Consider the following 22,072-nt stretch of genomic DNA (forward strand, 5'->3'; position numbering starts at 1 on the left):
CCTCCTTTTATAACCAAGTCACCTACCTCCAACTTTCTCCTCCCAACTATGTGGGATAACATCCTTCACAAAGTAACCATATCAATTTTTCTATCAAAAAATAAAACCAACATAAACGAATAACCAATAACTTGTAGACTTTTAGTTGATCATCATAATCCTTGTGTAACTAACCAAATCATGTGTTTAACAGATGTTACATCCACAAACAAGAATCAAAATTCACAATTAAAATAAAGATAACAATAAGAGTACAAGGTCGGAATTAACATGTTTATGTTCAATCTATGATCTTAATTGAAGATTAATTTTGTCCGCAAGCCAAATTAGAGAGTTATTTTTTCCGTGACTAAGTTTTACAATCGATATTATACGTTATGATTCATATTTACATGATCAAATAACAAATGGTAAAATAATCTTAGATCACATCTGGATGTGGGTGATTATAATATCATCTAACAAATATTTTAGATATTGCAATTTACTTGAAAGCAAGAACTATTACTACTCCGTAATACCCAACAAGAAGTTTGAAAAGTGTGAAGTACGTACATTGTCACGGAAATAGCGATGGTCTAGGGGTCGCGCCCCCTTGCGGGATTCAAGAGGGTAACACCCTTGCGGGGTCTCAAGGGGCAGGAGAGGCAAGTTATCCCACCAAAGGTCGTACCCTTTCGGGTAACAGTTTTCCCACCAAAATAATGAGTCGTACCATTTTGTTTTCAACTTTCATTACCGAGTTTCGTATTCATATTGACAAATTGCTTTCATTTCATACAGCCACAAAATACACATGTTCTTTGATATTTTTAATTTATGATTTCGTTGTCGAATCCACAAATTGTTGTTCTTGAATTATTCAACATACATATTTCGTAAGGGGAGTGATATGTACACAACCCATTTTTGTTATGTACACAACCATTATGCTTTACAGTGTTGTACTGTACAACACTGTAAAGCAGGATGGTTGTGTACATAACAAAAATGAGTTGTTTACATATCATCACCCATTTCGTAAACCTAGGCCATTTTTGAATCGAAGTATTCTACAGAAAAAGTAGTTTTCGATTCAACTATTGATAAAGATTATCATTCCACACCAAATACATAACTCTGGCCAGGATAGGACCTTCTCTTCAAAATTTACATCAAATCATACTTGTTAATTAAGCTTCACAAATTTCCCAACAGTCTATAAATTAGCTCTTCTTTGATTATTGTGAACATCTTTAAACTATTACGAGCACTTCTTTTTAAGAAAATCACCAAATAATCTACACTATCTATACTTGTACAATATATAATAAGTATAATTTGAGTTTAGTTTATAAAGACGCTTAATAATGCTTTAGATGTGAAAGATTCAAACAAAAGAAGAAGAAAAAATTGAAGCATGAGAGACATGATGAAAATGAGATGTATAGATAAGGAAATTAGCTAGTAACTAAAGCTTTAGCATTTGGTATGTTATTTTATGTGTACGTTTGGGAATTTATGACCGTATAATAAAGTTGGATTAACTTTGTTCAGGTGGTTTTTGGGTCTTGGGAATATCTTGTTCAATTTTCAAAAGGATATCTTATACTCCGTATTTTGTTATACGATGTTTCTATCACTACTTTTTGCGAATTCTTTGTTTTTTTTTTTTGTTTTTTTTTTTAAAGCCAAAGTTTCATTAATATCCAACCATGCGAAAATGTTAGATTACAATTGTGATACCATCAGGTGCAAATTGTACCAACTCTATAAAACAAGGTATCTAAGTGTTGAGTGCGACAAAGAATTAAACAAGAAAACAAGTGATGTTGTTGCTGACTTCGTGAACGCGAGAAAAACAAGAGGAAGAAGTCGCGATCGCGAGAGCTGGGGGCCAGAAGTTTCTACAATAAGGAAACTTGTTCCCAAAGTTGTTTCCTTGTTTGTTTTTTGCCTATAAATAGGACCCTATGTAACCCATAACTATGTGCACGAAAAATATAGTGAAAAATCTCTGGTTTGCGCTCACAGAGTAAACTTTGCTCCGTGTTTTGGAGTTGAGATATAACCACGTTAAATCCCTTGTCGTTTATCTTTATCGTTCTATGCTTTATTATTCGTTTATCGTTCGTGAGTTAGTGATTGGTTTAAATCACTTGTCTTGTTGGGGCCTTCCGAATTCCTAACAAGTGGTATCAGAGCTTGAGCTTGGTTTTACGGGCACGGTGGCGATTTTGAAGCAAGAAAAACGATGGTATTGGAGATGGTGGACTCGCGACCGTGAGACCTTTGGTCGCGATTGCGACATTTGTGCAGCCAGTTTCTGTTTCTTTTTTCATATGGCGGGCTAGGGATTTGTCTTGCAAAATTTATCGAGACCAGGTGACTTAAGTGTTCGCGATGAAGTCATGGGTATGTCTATGTATCCGGAAGAGTTGAACACACTGGAATTCAGGTAACGGTTTTAAAAGTTATCATGCAATCGTACGCGTCGTTTGTATGATGATGATGGTTCTTTTTCGCCAAGGGTTATGGAGTCAGAGGTCGGTTCGATGCGTTCATTGTGGATAGGTTATTCGGAAGATCTGAGTAACGTATCTGAGTTCTCGTTCTTCGCGATCCCGTGCGAACGAATGATTGAACTTATAAATTTAGAGTTTCAGGAGCTGCTGTAGTAGAAAATTCATAGTGGGTTTGTTAACCGTTGGATCGGCTTGATTGTTTGGTTGTTGATAGAAGACATACTCGTCGACAAGTGGTAACAATCTGAGGATGATTTGACCGTTGGATCTTGAAATATGATTTTTCTAATTTTTGCAGTTTTCAAGGTGAAATTTTCAGGTTTGATGACGCGAGCGTGAGATGGTTTTGTCTCTGAAACTTCGAGCGATACGAGCTGTGTTTTCAGAGATGTGGGTTTTGGTACGCGAGCTCTAGAGAGAGTGTTCTTCTCTCAGTTTAGAGTGGTTGTGGTAACAAACAAGATGCATCGAGTTGAAAGTGGATAGTGGGAGTATCGGGGAAGTTTGTTGCTTGCGGTTTAGAAGTTAGATAACCAATGGTATTTGGTCATAATTCTAAGGATTGTGGAATATGCGGGTGGATTAGAGTTCCTAGTCACTAAGGAAAATGGTTTGTCGAAGTGTGTCGGATAGAAAGTGTTCGATGGTTGCTCGAGTTTGGTTGATGGTTTAACTAATATAGTGGGTTTTTTTCTTCGAGGGTGATCAATTAGAAGTCCTTAGGTTATGGAAGAGGGGCGGATAATCGTGTAAGTCCCGGAACTTGAGCTTTCTAGGATCGTTGAGGGTGTCAGGAACTCGGTGTGAGTTTGGTAACCGACGAAACTTATCGAGCTAGTAGGATTTAGACGACTAGTGGAGTGGTGGAGATGATTATGCGACATTGTTCTCCAATGTTCTCAAGATTAGTGTGATGATTTTGGATAACACTAGGGCTTCGAATATTTGTTTTACTCTCCGGTGGAAAAGAAATTTGTGACTGGCCGGTGGTACGAACTAAGTTTCTTCTCGAGTAGCCGCGATTTTATTTCTTACTCGTACAGTGGGAGCGTACTTGGGATGAGAAAATGGGTTTGTGAATTGATAGCTATGAAGAGGTCCATGTACCAGTGAGAAAGCGGAAAGTTGAAAAGGTAGTAGACTTCGAGGTTGTGACTGCGTTCTCACTGGAGCCTTGATGAAGAATCTACGAGGGCGTCTGTAACACATATGTGAAATTATACATCGGATTTTCTGATTGCTGGAAAGGAAAATCATAGATAGACGGTGAAATCTTGTACGAGTGTGATCATTGACATATGGGTTTAGGATTGGACATGTCTAGATTGATCAATGAGGCGGTGTTTGTCTCATTAAAGAATCCTATAATTGAAGACTCGCATACTTCAATTGGTCTTCTGGTGTAAGAGTATGATCTTCATGTTAGAAGATGCTGGTGCAGAAACCGACATGACCTAAGCTAAAGCGGTGTTTTTTGGTATCGAAAGACTTCACTTTCTCGAAGGTTATCGGGTGAAGTGTGGGTGATTCGGGTAGCTTACTCCACGGTATCAAAAGGAGTTGGTAATCGGCTAATCTGGAGTTATTGTGAGAGTTGAAGCAACATAGTTGACGGGTTAGCGAAGTTTATGCATTGTATCCTTCGAGTGGGAGATTGTCGAGTGTGAAGAAGAATTAAACAAGAAAACGAGTGTTGCCGCTGCTGAGTTAGCGAATGCGAGAAAAACAAGAGGAAGAAGTCGCTATCGCGAGAGGTGGGTGGCCAGAAGTTTCTAGATTAAGAAAACTTGTTCCCAAAGTTTTTTCCTTGTTTGTTTTTGCCTATAAATAGGACCCTTTGTAACTCATAACTATGTGCACTGAAACTATAGTGAAAAATTTCTGGCTTGCGCCCGTGGAGTAAACCATTCTCCATGTTTTGGAGTTGGGATATAACCACGTTAAATCCCGTGTCGTTTATCTTTATCGTTCTATGCTTTATTATTCGATTATCGTTCGTGGGTTAGTGATTGGCTTAAATCAATTGTCTTGTTTGGGCCTTCCGAATTTCTAACACTAAGTGCTAACCGATAACTAGTAGCTACAATTTAATATACAATGACATAAGCATTGATCTAAGTTAACCCACACCCACTCGATTATTTAAAGGCAAGACAAAACAACTTGAAGTTATTAGCCATTGGTGCCATGCGAGACCCGTCGTTTTACATCTTTTTGAGATCCATTGGAAACCCTTAAGTTGAACATCATTTAGAATTGTAGACGAATCCCAAACACTCTTATGAAAATTTTTATTGTTACGATTTTTCCAAACACTATATGCACACACCAACTCCGTTGCCTGCCAAATTCGTTTCCCCAAGGATGTTTTAATATCAGGATGTTCGTCAAATAATGTGTCCTCTAAGTTCTCGATCACTGCTTTCATGATTCCACACCAACGTAGATACGACTCCAATAATGATTTGGAGTATTTACATTTAGCAAGAATGTGTTCTACCGATTCCAAGTTTTCATCACAAAGCGTGCATCTAATAGTATCAAGATCGATACCTCGTTTATTTAACTCCATGTGAACGGGTAATCTTTGCAACCGAGCTCTCCACATGAAAACAACAACTTTAAGCGGAATTGAATTGTTGCAAATGGACTTTATCGGTTGTGGGATTGGCATAAATTTCTTTACATCAATAAGAGATGTGAGCTTCTTGGTGGTAAACTCACCATTCTCGCCCAACTTCCACGGCCATGAGTCCGATCTATCACTTAAAGAAACGTTAGAGACCAGGTTTGTTAAATCATCCAACTCATCAAGAACACGGCCTCTCAGTAATCTAGACCATTTCCAATTGTATATGTTTCCCTCATACGATGAAATGTCCCGTTCATATTGATTATAAACGTTCCATATTAATTGATTTCGTAGCGAGGTTTTGACCTCTATATGAGACGTTTTTCAAAGACTGCATTCATTTTTAAAACACCCATAACCTTTATTTTATCAATAAAGGTTTCAAAAGCATTACGTAGATTATCAAATAATGATAATCTAAAATATACTGTTTACACACGATCATTACATAATGGTTTACAATAGAAATATATTACATCGACATATGTTTCTTGAATGCAGTTTTTACACAATATCATACAAACATGGACTCCAAATCTTGTCCTTATTTTAATATGCAACAGCGGAAGCTCTTAGTATTCACCTAAGAATAAACATGCTTTAAACGTCAACAAAAATGTTGGTGAGTTATAGGTTTAACCTATATATATCAAATCGTAACAATAGACCACAAGATTTCATATTTCAATACACATCCCATACATAGAGACAAAAATCATTCATATGGTGAACACCTGGTAACCGACATTAACAAGATGCGTATATAAGAATATCCCAATCATTCCAGGACACCCTTCGGATATGATATAAATTTCGAAGTACTAAAGCATCTGGTACTTTGGATGGGGTTTGTTAGGCCCAATAGATCTATCTTTAGGATTCGCGTCAATTAGGGTGTCTGTTCCCTAATTCTTAGATTACCAGACTTAATAAAAAAGGACATATTCGATTTCGATAATTCAACCATAGAATGTAGTTTCACGTACTTGTGTCTATTTTGTAAATCATTTATAAAACCTGCATGTATTCTCATCCCAAAAATATTAGATTTTAAAAGTGGGACTATAACTCATTTTCACAGATATTTCCTTCCTCGGAAATAAGACTTGGCCACGGATCGATTCACGAACCTATATAAATATGTACATATATATCAAAGTATGATCAAAATATAATTACAACCATTTTTATTATGTTTTAAAGATTTGAGTGTATTAAGTAAGCTGTCCTCGTTAGTAACCTACAACTAGTTATCCACAGTTAGATGTACAAAAATAAATCGATATATATTATCTTGAATCAATCCACGACCAAGTGTATACACGTCTCAGGCTAGATCACAACTCAAAGTATATATATTTTTAGAATCAACCTCAACCCTGTATAGCTAACTCCAACATTACTGCATATAGAGTGTCTATGGTTGTTCCAAATAATATATATACATGGGTCGATATGATATGTCAAAAAATTTGTATACGTGTCTATGGTATCCCAAGATTACATAATATATTAGAATACATGTATAATACAATATAAGTTAGTTAGGATATGATTTGTATAGATTTGTTAAACATTTCTCGTAGCTAAAAAGATCAAAAATATCCAATCTCGTTTTTCCCATAAATTCTTCATTTTAAATCCGTTTTGAGTGAATCAAATTGCTATGGTTTTATATTGAACTCTAATTTAAGAATCCAAACAAAAAAAGTATAGGTTTATAGTCAGAAATTTAAGTTACATGTCAATTACTAAAGAGGTAGTCATTTCATTCGAAAGAATGACATCTTGATGACCATTTTGAAAAACATACTTTCACTTTGAGTTTAACCAAGATTTTTGGATATAGTTTCATGTTCATATAAAAAATCATTTTCCCAGAAGAACAACTTTTAAATCAAAGTTTATCATAGTTTTTAACTAACCAAACTAAAACAGCCCCCGGTTTCACTACAACGGCGTATATCCGATTTTATGGTGTTCATCGTGTTTCCAGGTTTTAAATCATTAAGTTAGCATATCATATAGATATAGAACATGTGTTTAGTTGATTTTAAAAGTCAAGTTAGAAGGATTAACTTTTATTTGCGAACAAGTTTAGAATTAACTAAACTATGTTCTAGTGATTACAAGTTTAAACCTTCGAATAAGATAACTTTATATGTATGAATCGAATGATGTTATGAACATTATTACTACCTCAAGTTTTCTGGATAAAACTACCGGAAATGAGAAAAATGGATCTAGGTTCAAAGGATCCTTGGATGGCTTGAAAGTTCTTGAAGCAGAATCATGACACGAAAACAGTTCAAGTAAGATTTTCACTCGAAATAAGATTGTTATAGTTGTAGAAATTGAATCAAAGTTTGAATATGAATATTACCTTGAATTAGAAAGATAACCTACTGTAAATAACAAAGGTTCCGTGATCTTAGATGATTACTTGGAATGGATTAGAAAGCTTGGAAGTAGACTTGCAAACTTGGAAGTATTCTTGATTTTTATGAAACTATACTTATGGAATTTATGAAGAACACTTAGAACTTGAAGATGAAACTTGAGAGAGATCAATTAGATGAAGAAAATTGAAGAATGAAAGTGTTTGTAGGTGTTTTTGGTCGTTGGTATATGGATTAGATATAAAGGATATGTAATTTTGTTTTCATGTAAATAAGTCATGAATGATTACTAATATTTTTGTAATTTTATGAGATATTTTATGCTAGTTGCCAAATGATGGTTCCCACATGTGTTATGTGACTCACATGGGCTGCTAAGAGCTGATCATTGGAGTATATATACCAATAGTACATACATCTAAAAGCTATGTATTGTACGAGTACGAATACGGGTGCATACGAGTAGAATTGTTGATGAAACTGAACGAGGATGTAATTGTAAGCATTTTTGTTAAGTAGAAGTACTTTGATATGTGTCTTGAAGTCTTTCAAAAGTGTAAGAATATATATCAAAACACAACATGTATATACATTCTAATTGAGTCGTTAAGTCTTCGTTAGTCGTTACATGTAAGTGTTGTTTTGAAACCTTTAAGTTAACGATCTCAATTAATGTTGTTAACCTAATGTTTATTATATAAAATGAGATGTTAAATTATTATATTATCATGATATTATGATGTATGAATATCTCTTAATATGATATATACAGTAAAATATCGTTACAACGATAATCGTTACATATAAGTCTCGTTTCGTAATTCTTGAGTTAGTAGTCTTGTTTTTACATATGTAGTTCATTGTTAACACACTTAATGATATATTTAAATATCATTTTATCATGTTAAATATAGTGTATCAATATCTTAATATGATACATATGTATTTAGTAGACGTTATCATAACGATAATCGTTATATATACCATTTCGAGTTTCTTAACTTAGTAATCTCATTTCTTATGTATATCACACATTGTTAATATACTTAGTGAGATACTTACTCATCATAATCTCATGTAAACCATATATATATGTCTATATATACCACAACATGTAGTTTTTACAAATTTGTAACGTTCGTAAATCGTCGGTCAACTTGGGTGATCAATTGTCTATATGAAACTTATTTCATTTAATCAAGTCTTAACAAGTTTGATTGCTTAACACGTTGGAAACATTTAGTCATGTAAATATCAATCTCAATTAATATATATATAAACATAGAAAAGTTCGGGTCACTACAGTACCTACCCGTTAAATAAATTTTGTCCCGAAATTTTAAGCTGTTGAAGGTGTTGACGAATCTTCTGGAAATAGATGCGGGTATTTCTTCTTCATCTGATCTTCACGCTCCCAGGTGAACTCGGGTCCTCTACGAGCATTCCATCGAACCTTAACAATCGGTATCTTGTTTTGCTTAAGTCTCTTAACCTCACGATCCATTATTTCGACGGGTTATTCAATGAATTGTAGTTTTTCATTGATTTGGATTTCGTCCAACGGAATAGTGAGATCTTCTTTAGCAAAACATTTCATCAAATTCGAGACGTAGAAAGTGTTATGTACAGCCGCGAGTTGTTGAGGTAGCTCTAGTTGGTAAGCTACTGGTCCGACACCATCTATAATCTTGAATGATCCAATGTACCTTGGATTTAGTTTCCCCCGTTTACCAAATCGAACAACGGCTTTCCAAGGTGAAACCTTAAGCATGACCATTTCTCCAATTTCAAACTCTATATCTTTTCTTTTACTGTCCGCGTAGCTCTTTTGTTGACTCTGGGCGGTTTTCAATCATTGTTGAATTTGGATGATTTTCTCGGTAGTTTCTTGTATTATCTCTGGACCGGTAATCTATCTATCCCCCACTTCATTCCAACAAATCGGAGACCTGCACTTTCTACCATAAAGTGCCTCAAACGGCACCATCTCAATACTAGAATGATAACTGTTTTTGTAGGAAAATTCTGCTAACGGTAGGTGTCGATCCCAACTGTTTCCGAAATCAATAACACATGCTCGTAGCATGTCTTCAAGCGTTTGTATCGTCCTTTTGCTCTGCCCATTTGTTTGTGGATGATAAGCAGTACTCATGTCTAGACGAGTCCCCAATGCTTGTTGCAACGTCTGCCAGAACCTTGAAACAAATCTACCATCCCTATCAGAGATAATAGAGACGGGTATTCCATGTCTGGAGACAACCTCCTTCAAATACAATCGCGCCAACTTCTCCATTTTGTCATCTTCTCTCATTGGCAGGAAGTGTGCTGACTTGGTGAGACGATCAACTATTACCCAAATAGTATCATAACCACTTACAGTCCTTGGCAATTTAGTAATGAAATCCATGGTAATGTTTTCCCATTTCCATTCCGGGATTTCAGGTTGTTGTAGTAGACCTGATGGTTTCTGATGTTCAGCTTTGACCTTAGAACACGTCAAATATTCTCCTACATATTTAGCAATATCGGCTTTCATACCTGGCCACCTAAAGTGTTTCTTGAGATCTTTATACATCTTCCCCGCTCCGGGATGTATTGAATATCTGGTTTTATGTGCTTCCTTAAGTACCATTTCTCTCACATCTCCAAACCTTGGTACCCAAATTCTATCAGCCCTATATCGGGTTCCGTCTTCCCGAATATTAAGATGTTTCTCTGATCCTTTGGGTATCTCATTCTTCAACTTTCCTTCTTTTACAACCCCCTGTTGCGCCTCCTTTATTTGAGTAGTAAGGTTAGTACGAATAATTATATTCATAGCTTTTACCCGTATAGGTTCTCTGTCCTTTCTACTCAAAGCATCAGCTACCACATTCATCTTCCCCGGGTGGTATCGAATCTCAAAATCATAATCATTCAACAGTTCAATCCACCTGCGTTGTCTCATATTCAGTTGCTTCTGATTAAATATATGTTGGAGAATTTTGTGGTCGGTATATATAATACTTTTGACCCCATATAAATAATGCCTCCAAGTCTTTAATGCAAAAACAACAGCACCCAATTCCAAATCGTGAGTCGTATAATTTTGCTCGTGAATCTTCAATTGTCTAGACGCATAAGCAATCACCTTCGTTCGTTGCATTAATACACAACCGAGACCTTGTTTTGATGCGTCACAATAAATCACAAAATCATCATTCCCTTCAGGCAATGACAATATAGGTGCCGTAGTTAGCTTTTTCTTCAATAACTGAAACGCCGTCTCTTGTTCATCCTTCCATTCAAATTTCTTTCCTTTATGCGTTAATGTAGTCAAGGGTTTTTCTATTTTGGAGAAATCTTGGATGAATCTTCTGTAGTAACCAGCCAATCCTAAAAATTGACGTATATGCTTTGGAGTTTTTGGGGTTTCCTACTTTTCAACGATTTCGATCTTTGCCGGGTCCACCTGGATACCTTCTTTGTTCACTATGTGACCGAGGAATTGAACTTCTTCCAACCAAAATGCACACTTTGAAAACTTAGCGTACAGTTTTTCTTTCCTCAATACTTCTAGCACTTTCTCAAATGTTCTTCGTGTTCTTGATCATTCTTTGAGTAAATAAGTATATCATCGATGAAAACAATGACAAACTTGTCAAGATATGACCCACACACTCGGTTCATAAGGTCCATGAATACTGCTGGTGCGTTAGTCAATCCAAACGGCATAACCATAAACTTGTAATGACCATAACGCGTCCTAAAAGCAGTTTTTGGAATATCATCCTCCTTTACTCGCATTTGATGATATCCATAATGTAAATCGATTTTCGAATAAAACGACGAGCCTTGTAGTTGATCAAATAAGTCGTCAATTCTCGGCAGTGGATAACGGTTTTTGATGGTAAGTTTATTCAACTCTTTGTAGTCAATACACAACCTAAATGTACCATCCTTCTTCTTGACAAACAAAACAGGAGCTCCCCATGGTGATGTGCTTGGTCGAATGAAACCACGTTCTAATAGTTCTTGCAGTTGGTTTTGCAGTTCTTTTATCTCGCTGGGTGCGAGCCTGTAAGGAGCACGAACTATTGGTGTAGCTCCTGGTATAAGATCTATTTGAAATTCAACAGATCGATGTGGAGGTAGTCCCGGTAATTCTTTCGAAAATACATCAGGAATTTCTTTTGCGACGGGAACATCATTGATGCTCTTTTCTTCAGTTTGTACTTTCTTGACGTGTGCTATAACAGCATAGCAACCTTTTCTTATTAGTTTTTGTGCCTTCAAATTACTAATAAGATGTAGCTTCGTGTTGCCCTTTTGTCCGTACACCATTAAGGGTTCTCCTTCTTCTCGTACAATGCGAATTGCATTTTTGTAACATACGATCTCTGCTTTCATCTCCTTCAGCCAGTCCATGCCAACTATTACATCAAAACTCCCTAACTCTACTGGTATCAAATCAATCTTAAATATTTCGCTACCCAGTTTAATTTCTCGATTCCGGCATATATAATCTGCTGAAATTAATTTACCGTTTGCTAATTCGAGTAAAAATTTACTATCCAATGGCTTCAATGGACAACTTAATTTAGCACAAAAATCTCTACTCATATAGCTTCTATCCGCACCCGAATCAAATAAAACGTAAGCAGATTTATTGTCAATAAGAAACGTACCCGTAACAAGCTCCGGGTCTTCATGTGCCTCTACCACATTAATATTGAAAACTCTTCCGCGACCTTGTCCATTCGTGTTCTCCTGGTTCGGGCAATTTCTAATAATGTGGCTCGGTTTTCCACATTTATAACAAACTACATTGGCATAACTTGCTCCGACACTACTTGCTCCGCCATTACTCGTTCCGACACCATTTGTTCCTTTCGTTCTGTTAACCCCTGGTCCGTAGACCTCACACTTCGACGCGCTATGACCATTTCTTTTACACTTGTTGCAAAATTTGGTGCAGAACCCCGAGTAATACTTTTCACACCTTTGGCATAGCTGCTTCTGATTGTTGTTGTTGTTGTTGCGGTTGTCATTGTTGTTGGGATGATTATTGTAGTTGTTGTTGTTGTTGTTGTTGTGCTGTTTGTTGCAGTTGCGATTGATGTTGCGATTATTGGGATAGTTGTTGTTGTATTGGTGACTCTTATCACCATTTTCCTCCCACTTTCTTTTGACTAGCTTCACGTTGGCCTCTTCGGCCGCCTGTTATTTAATTCTTCCCTCAATCTGGTTCACTAGTTTGTGAGCCATTCTACATGCCTTTTGTATGGAGACAGTTTCGTGTGAACTTATATCTTCTTGGATTCTCTCCGGTAACCCTTTCACAAACGCGTCGATCTTCTCTTCCTCATCTTCGAACGCTCTCGGACACAATAGGCACAATTCTGTGAATCGTCTTTCGTACGAAGTAATATCGAATACCTGTGTTCGTAACCCTCTAAGTTCTGACTTAAGCTTATTGACCTCGGTTCTGGGACGGTACTTCTTGTTCATCAAGTGCTTGAATGCTGACCACGGTAGCGCGTAAGCAGCATCTTGTCTCACTTGCTCTAGATAGGTATTCCACCATGTTAACGCAATACCTGTGAAGGTATGCGTAACGTACTTCACTTTGTCTCCTTCAGCACACTTACTTATGGCAAACACCGATTCAACTTTCTCTGTCCACCGTTTCAATCCGATTGGTCCTTCGGTCCCATCAAATTCTGAAGGTTTGCAGGCAGTGAATTCCTTGTAGGATCATCCTACATGATTTCTTGAGCCGTTAGCTGTATTGCTAGATTCAGAGTTATTGTTGGTATGTAGCGTGGCCTGTACTGCGGCTATGTTTGAAGCAAGAAAGGCACGGAATTCCTCTTCGCTCATATTCAAGGTGTGTCGAGTAGTCGGTGCCATTTCCTTCAAAATAGTCAAATGAAACAAGTTAATCATAAAGAATATTGAGAGTAGTGAATAGTATCTCGTAGCATAATATGAACTCATTTATAAAAGCTTTTTCTTCATATTAGCATTTTATAAGTTTAAATTCGGGTACTACCTACCCGTTAAGTTCATACTTAGTAGGTAATATACAATTCAACTACTACAATTTCATATGAAAAACTGATTATAATAATATATCACATACAAATATTCTTCAAACTTACAACTTCGCTATATTACATATAACATGAAATATAGTACACTATGATACAGAACAGTTTTGGAGATAAATATAGTTAATACGCAAGTTGTTCAGGAAAGAAAATAAAGACACGTAATTCATAAGTCCAGAAACAAGTCATGCATTCTGGTTTTACTAAGACGACTTCCCATCCTTGGTCTTGTGGAAAATAACCGTTATGACCATTGGCTAGGCAGCATGTTGTAATGTCGTCAAAAGGACGAGGGTTTCGTAATGTCCAACAGCCCCGTAATAATCTAAAAACCTTGTTTCTCACCCCAACTACTGAATCCGTCACTTGTGGGAAAGTTTTATTTAAAAGCTGCAATCCGATGCTCTTTTTCTCACTTTGGTAAGAAGCGAACATCACTAACCCGTAAGCATAACATGCTTCTTTATGTTGCATGTTAGAAGCTCTTTCTAATTCACGAAATCCTATGTTGGGATATGTTGAGTCAAAATAGGTTCTTAACCCGTAGCGTAAAATTACATTTGGGTTCCCCGCATTTAACGCTTTAAAGAAAACACGGCGTAACTTAAAGTCTCCTCAATGTGATATACCCCACCTATCAAAGGAAAGCCTTTTATAAACTAAGGCATTTCTGGAAAGTCTTTTAAATGTTTGACAAGTTAATTTCGCCATAACTAAATGTGCTGATGAATTCTGACCGACTCTGGACAAGATTTCCTCAATCATATCCTCTGGTAGGTCTTCTAAAATATTCGATTGTCTACCCTTAACGTCCATTTTGTTTTTATACTGTAAAATAGACAAGGATTAGATTTGTAATAACAAACAATACAAGCAATTTTTACATAGAACATAAAAGTACAAGCACACTACAATACATTTATTACACAACATGCTCACACCCCTCTAATCTGAATCACTAGTTTATTCTTCTCCAGACTTGGTTCTTTTTCCTAATTTTCTAGGGATATATGATGTTTCTCTAATACGAACCTTCGTTTTCCACATTGGTTTAGAAAAACCTGGTGGTTTAGAGGTTCCCGGGTTATTGTCACGATATTGAAAATACGGGTGTTGACGGTACATATAAAGTTCATCGGGGTCGGAATCAGATTTCTCTATTTTGATGCCTTTTCCCTTATTATTTTCTTTTGCCTCATTAAATTGGGTCGGGGTAATTTCTGTAACATCATCGGAATACTCATCAGGATTCGATTCATCGGAAAATTGGTAATTTTCTCAATATTTTGCTTCCTTAGCGGAAACACCATTGACCATTATTAACTTTGGTCCATTGGTTGAGGATTTTCTTTTATTTGACCGGTTTTCTGTGGTTCCTACTATTCCCCCCTCAAGAACCTCTTCTTCTTCTTCCTGTTCCTCTTCTTCTGGTTCCTCTTCTTCCGGTTCCTCTTCTTCCGGTTCCGTTTCCTCTTCTTATGGTTCTTCGAGAACTTGTGAATCTTGCCAATATATATTCGACTCTTCGTTATTATTAGGTGAGTCAATGGGATTTGTGCTAGAGGTAGACATCTATCACACAATATCAAACATGTTAAGAGATTAATATACCACATAATATTTACATGTTAATAATATATAGTTTCCAACAAAAATGTTAAGCAATCATTTTTAAAGAAAACACGGTCTAAGTCCAGACTCACTAATGCATCCTAACAAACTCGATAAGACACACTAATGCAAATTTTTTGGTTCTCTAAGACCAACGCTCGGATACCAACTGAAATGTCCCGTTCATATTGATTATAAACGTTCCATATTAATTGATTTCGTTGCGAGGTTTTGACCTCTATATGAGACGTTTTTCAAAGACTGCATTCATTTTTAAAACACCCATAACCTTTATTTTATCAATAAAGGTTTCAAAAGCATTATTTAGATTATCAAATAATGATAATCTAAAATATACTATTTACACGCGATCATTACATAATGGTTTACAATAGAAATATATTACATCGACATATGTTTCTTGAATGCAGTTTTTACACAATATCATACAAACATGGACTCCAAATCTTGTCCTTATTTTAATATGCAACAACGGAAGTTCTTAGTATTCACCTGAGAATAAACATGCTTTAAACGTCAACAAAAATGTTGGTGAGTTATAGGTTTAACCTATATATATCAAATCGTAACAATAGACCACAAGATTTCATATTTCAATACACATCCCATACATAGAGATAAAAATCATTCATATGGTGAACACCTGGTAACCGACATTAACAAGATGCATATATAAGAATATCCCCATCATTCCGGGACACCCTTCGGATATGATATAAATTTCGAAGTACTAAAGCAACCGGTACTTTGGATGGGGTTTGTTAGGCCCAATAGATCTATCTTTAGGATTCGCGTCAATTAAGGTGTCTGTTCTCTAATTTTTAGATTACCAGACTTAATAAAAAAAGGCATATTCGATTTCGATAATTCAACCATAGAATGTAGTTTCACATACTTGTGTCTATTTTGTAAATCATTTATAAAACCTGCATGTATTCTCATCCCAAAAATATTAGATTTTAAAAGTGGGACTATAACTCACTTTCACAGATATTTCCTTCCTCGGAAATAAGACTTGGCCACGGATCGATTCACGAACCTATACAAATATGTACTTATATATCAAAGTATGATCAAAATATAATTACAACCATTTTTATTATGTTTTAAAGATTTAAGTGTATTAAGTCAGCTGTCCTCGTTAGTAACCTACAACTAGTTATCCACAGTTAGATGTACAGAAATAAATCGATATATATTATCTTGAATCAATCCACGACCAAGTGTATACACGTCTCAGGCTAGATGACAACTCAAAGTATATATATTTTTGGAATCAACCTCAACCCTGTATAGCTAACTCTAACATTACTGCATATAGAGTGTCTATGGTTGTTCTAAATAATATATATACATGGGTCGATATGATATGTCAAAACATTTGTATACGTGTCTATGGTATCTCAAGATTACATAATATATTAGAATACATGTATAATACAATATAAGTTAGTTAGGTTATGATTTGTATAGATTTGTTAAACATTTCCCGTAGCTAAAAAGATCAAAAATATCCAATCTCGTTTTTCCCATAAATTCTTCATTTTAAATCCGTTTTGAGTGAATCAAATTGCTATGGTTTCATATTGAACTCTAATTTAAGAATCCAAACATAAAAAGTATAGGTTTATAGTCAGAAATTTAAGTTACATATCAATTACTAAAGAGGTAGTCATTTCCGTCGAAAGAACGACATCTTGATGACCATTTCGAAAAACATACTTTCACTTTGAGTTTAACCAAGATTTTTGGATATAGTTTCATGTTCATATGAAAAATCATTTTCTCAGAAGAACAACTTTTAAATCAAAGTTTATCATAGTTTTTAATTAACCAAACTAAAACAGCCCCCGGTTTCACTACAACGGCGTATATCCGATTTTATGGTGTTCATCGTGTTTCCAGGTTTTAAATCATTAAGTTAGCATATCATATAGATATAGAACATGTGTTTAGTTGATTTTAAAAGTCAAGTTAGAAGGATTAACTTTTGTTTGCGAACAAGTTTAGAATTAACTAAACTATGTTCTAGTGATTACAAGTTTAAACCTTCGAATAAGATAGCTTTATATGTATGAATCGAATGATGTTATGAACATTATTACTACCTCAAGTTTTCTGGATAAAACTACTAGAAATGAGAAAAATGGATCTAGCTTCAAAGGATCCTTGGATGGCTTGAAAGTTCTTGAAGCAGAATCATGACACGAAAACAGTTCAAGTAAGATTTTCACTCGAAATAAGATTGTTAAAGTTGTAGAAATTGAATCAAAGTTTGAATATGAATATTACCTTGAATTAGAAAGATAATATACTGTAAATAACAAAGGTTCCTTAATCTTAGATGATTACTTAGAATGTATTAGAAAGCTTGGAAGTAGACTTGCAAACTTAGAAGTATTCTTGATTTTTATGAAACTATACTTAATGAATTTATGAAGAACACTTAGAACTTGAAGATGGAACTTGAGAGAGATCAATTAGATGAAGAAAATTGAAGAATGAAAGTGTTTGTAGGTGTTTTTGGTCATTGGTATATGGATTAGATATAAAGGATATGTAATTTTGTTTTCATGTAAATAAGTCATGAATGATTACTAATATTTTTGTAATTTTATGAGATATTTCTTGCTAGTTTCCAAATGATGATTCCCAAATGTGTTAGGTGACTCACATGGGCTACTAAGAGCTGATCATTGGAGTGTATATACCAATAGTACATATATCTAAAAGCTGTGTATTTTACGAGTACGAATACGGGTGCATACGAGTAGAATTGTTGATGAAACTGAACGAGGATGTAATTGTAAGAATTTTTGTTAAGTAGAAGTACTTTGATATGTGTCTTGAAGTCTTTCAAGAGTGTAAGAATACATATCAAAACACAACATGTATATACATTCTAATGGAGTCGTTAAGTCTTCGTTAGTCGTTACATGTAAGTGTTGTTTTGAAACCTTTAAGTTAACGATCTCAATTAATGTTGTTAACCCAATGTTTATTATATCAAATGAGATGTTAAATTATTATATTATCATGATATTTTGATGTATGAATATATCTTAATATGATATATACATTAAAATATCGTTACAACGATAATCGTTACATATAAGTCTCGTTTCGTAATTCTTGAGTTAGTAGTCTTGTTTTTACATATGTAGTTCATTGTTAACACACTTAATGATATATTTAAATATCATTTTATCGTGTTTAATATAGTGTATCAATATCTTAATATGATACATATGTATTTAGTAGACGTTATCATAACGATAATCGTTATATATATCATTTCGAGTTTCTTAACTTAGTAATCTCATTTCTTATGTATATCACACATTGTTAATATACTTAGTGAGATACTTAATTATCATAATCTCATGTCAACCATATATATATGTCTATATATACCACAACATGTAGTTTTTACAAATTTGTAACGTTCGTGAATCGCCGGTCAACTTGGGTGATCAATTGTCTATATGAAACTTATTTCATTTAATCAAGTCTTAACATGTTTGATTGCTTAACACGTTGGAAACATTTAGTCATGTAAATATCAATCTCAATTAATATATATAAACATGGAAAAGTTCTGGTCACTACATACGAGCTGCTGAATATTTCTTTGACAGTGACATTCTTGTTTTCTACTAGACTGTACAACCGACTATACTTTTCCTTAAACCGCGAGTCTCCCAACATTAATACATGAAACAACTACTGTATAACACATGTTCAAATTATATTATATATAAATAGATATAGATGGAATTGGCTAACTTACGCTCTTAGAGCATAAGACATGTCTTAATTAATACACTTTAAGTTTCTAAAGTTAATATACAGATTCAAATAATAAACTCGTCAATTTCCAATTATACATATATGTTTATTACAATTCATATTATTCATGGCAAGTTTGAATCTATTGAATATTTTCATTTTCAGATTTATAGTGATCATTAATTTAATTTCCTTTATTTTATGCGTTTCAATTTTTTTCTCCTTTATTTTAAGGTTTACTCTACATTTAATATTTAGAATTTCTTATTTGGTATTTAGAATTTCTTTATGGGTTTCTTGTTGAGGATAACATGACATTTGTGAAGGAAAATCGTGTGTACTTTCAAATCAGATTAACGCAGCGGATAGTTAAAATAAACTTATTATTACAAAACATGCACACGATTGACAGTTCCACCAAAATCCAATTACACCACTAATAATTGTCATAATATATAAATTCACAAGAGGAGTTAACGATATACCTTTCTTGAAGAAACTGATGAATGGAGAGAAACTTACGATCAAAAGTATAACCGTCTCTTTGGATAGTCCACTACACTTTCAGACAACGCCAATGGATGCTAGTCCAAACTCATGTAACAATTAATCAACCTTTGATTAATTTATTGAAACAATAAAATGATAATGCTCCGTATGTGTTTTTGATCCTTTTAAAGAACCAAATATAAATGTGTGGTTACTTTGGTATAAGTGTAGAAACAAAAGGCACTAGTTTTATTTCTGTATTTTCTTATTTAACCACGACCAAAAATCCCTTTACATACTGGCATGTTTTTTTTTTTTTCTTTCAACAAACCATAAATGCCTTTGTCTAAACAAAGTTGAAAGTTGAAATAATATATCTAACTTTCAAAACTTAACTAACTTTCAAAGTTGAAATATTACAATTAATTATAGTTAATTCATTTCTCAATTAATTAATTAATTAATTAATTCATAATTAACTAATTAACTAATTAACTAGGTTCGTTACTTGAGTAATACATATACATCAAATAGATATTTTGTAACATCCCGTTTTTCCCGTACACATTGAAAGGTACATACTTAATCATTTGTACGTTTGTAACTCGTTGTTTATGCGTAATTGTGTAGATATATATAGATATATATATATATATATATATATATATATATATATATATATATATATATATATATATATATATATATATATATATATACTTGTTAATGTGTGCGTATATAAGTTTGTAAATGAGTTTCGGTTAGTGTTAAGTCTTGTGATGTAACGACCCGACAAAATCGTCATTGACGGCGCCATTAACTTAGGTCCCGTTACGTGGTTGTAGTCCCTAAATGAGACACGTTTGACCAAAATTATGTCGCCTTCATTTGAAACGTACAAGACTTACAAAGTTTAGTTTACCAAACGGATCGATACCAAGTTTAAGTTTACAAAAGTAGTAAAGTATAAATGAAATAACTTGCGACATAATTAGTTTAAAATCACAGTTGCTATAAATAGCGTAAGTATGTAAACAATACGTTTGAATCCAAAGGTGCTATCACTAGCGTATGCATGTATGTATGCTTGACTCCAAGCAAGAAATCAGAGTGTATGCATGTATGCTTGACCCCAAGCAAGTATGAGTGTACGCGGAAGCATGTATCAAATAGCCATGTATGAACCTGAGAAACATATAGAAAACTGTCAACGAAAAACGTTGGTGAAATCATAGGTGTATTAGTAAACGTTATATTTTGAACCACAAGATTTAGTATTTCCAATATGTTGATTATCCAAATCGTTTGCATTCCAAAAGTTTGTTCGCGAGCACCCAATTATCAAGACTTAACGTTTCCTTCCATAGAACCCCATCACAATAGTGTTAGAACATACACTGTTTCTCGAAAATATATTTCATCCGTAGACGGTAGCGAACCGTCCGTAATGAGGGTTTGTCAAACCCGTATGGCCACACAATATAAGTTCTCGCTTACACCCTGCAAGTGTAACTAATGATAATCGAATTGAGGATTTTTGTTCTAACTCGCTGTGGAATGTTTATTTCATCGTACTTGTGTTCAAAGTATAAAAGTAAGTAGTACAAAATGTAACAAATTATATGTTTCTCAGCCCACAATTTAAAAGTATAAAAAGTTGTTGAAAAGGTGGGACTATGATCTCACCTCGAGTGCACGAGTATAAATGTACTTCACAAAGTAAACGTGTGCATGAAAGTTGTTTAGCCTTGACCTAAACAAGTAAGTTGTATCAATTAACCGGTTACGACACAAGGTCGGGTGAAATGTGTTAAATTAGTCCTATGGCTCGTTACGACTAGATTATATAGCATGTGAATCACGTTGTCAAGTTTCATGCAAGAATCAAGTATAAAATAAGATTAGAACGATTGCATAAGTGTTTTGTTATGGTTGACTAAAATTCAAACTTGGTTAAAGTCAACAAAAAAGTCAACGGGGTCGGGTCGGGTCCCGAACTATTTTCCTGAGCTTAGAAATCATATATGAGCATGTTGGCCAAGTTTCATGTTGATCGGGGGTGCATAGCATACTTAGAATTAAACGAAAAATGTCATTTTTGGGCAGTCTGCCTTAGATGCACCGCATCTAAGGCAGATGCGCCGCATCTGAGGCAGATGCGCTGCATCTGTGTCAGATGCAGCAACTCTGGGGCAGTTTAACACTTAGACGATTTCAACTTCAAACGATTATAACTTTTGACTCGTTAACATTCAAAACACGTATCTTATATCGTTGGAAAGGTAATTTAAAGAGGAATAAAACTAAACACATTTCATGATTCAAATCCATCATTAAAAACAATGAAAACCTCATCAAATGATCATTAAACGTTCAAAATCAAAGTTTCAAGTTCACAAAACTCATTTCTTGACTCGGGAATCCAATTTACACATACGATACGCCGTTTTAAAGGTAATGAAACATATAATACAACTAATCACTAACTAATAACATTTCATGGCATTCAAAACATCAAAAGTTCATTTTAAAGCT

The sequence above is a fragment of the Rutidosis leptorrhynchoides genome, chromosome 6 (genome assembly GCF_046630445.1).
Source record: "Rutidosis leptorrhynchoides isolate AG116_Rl617_1_P2 chromosome 6, CSIRO_AGI_Rlap_v1, whole genome shotgun sequence".
In the NCBI taxonomy this organism is placed as follows: domain Eukaryota; kingdom Viridiplantae; phylum Streptophyta; class Magnoliopsida; order Asterales; family Asteraceae; genus Rutidosis; species Rutidosis leptorrhynchoides.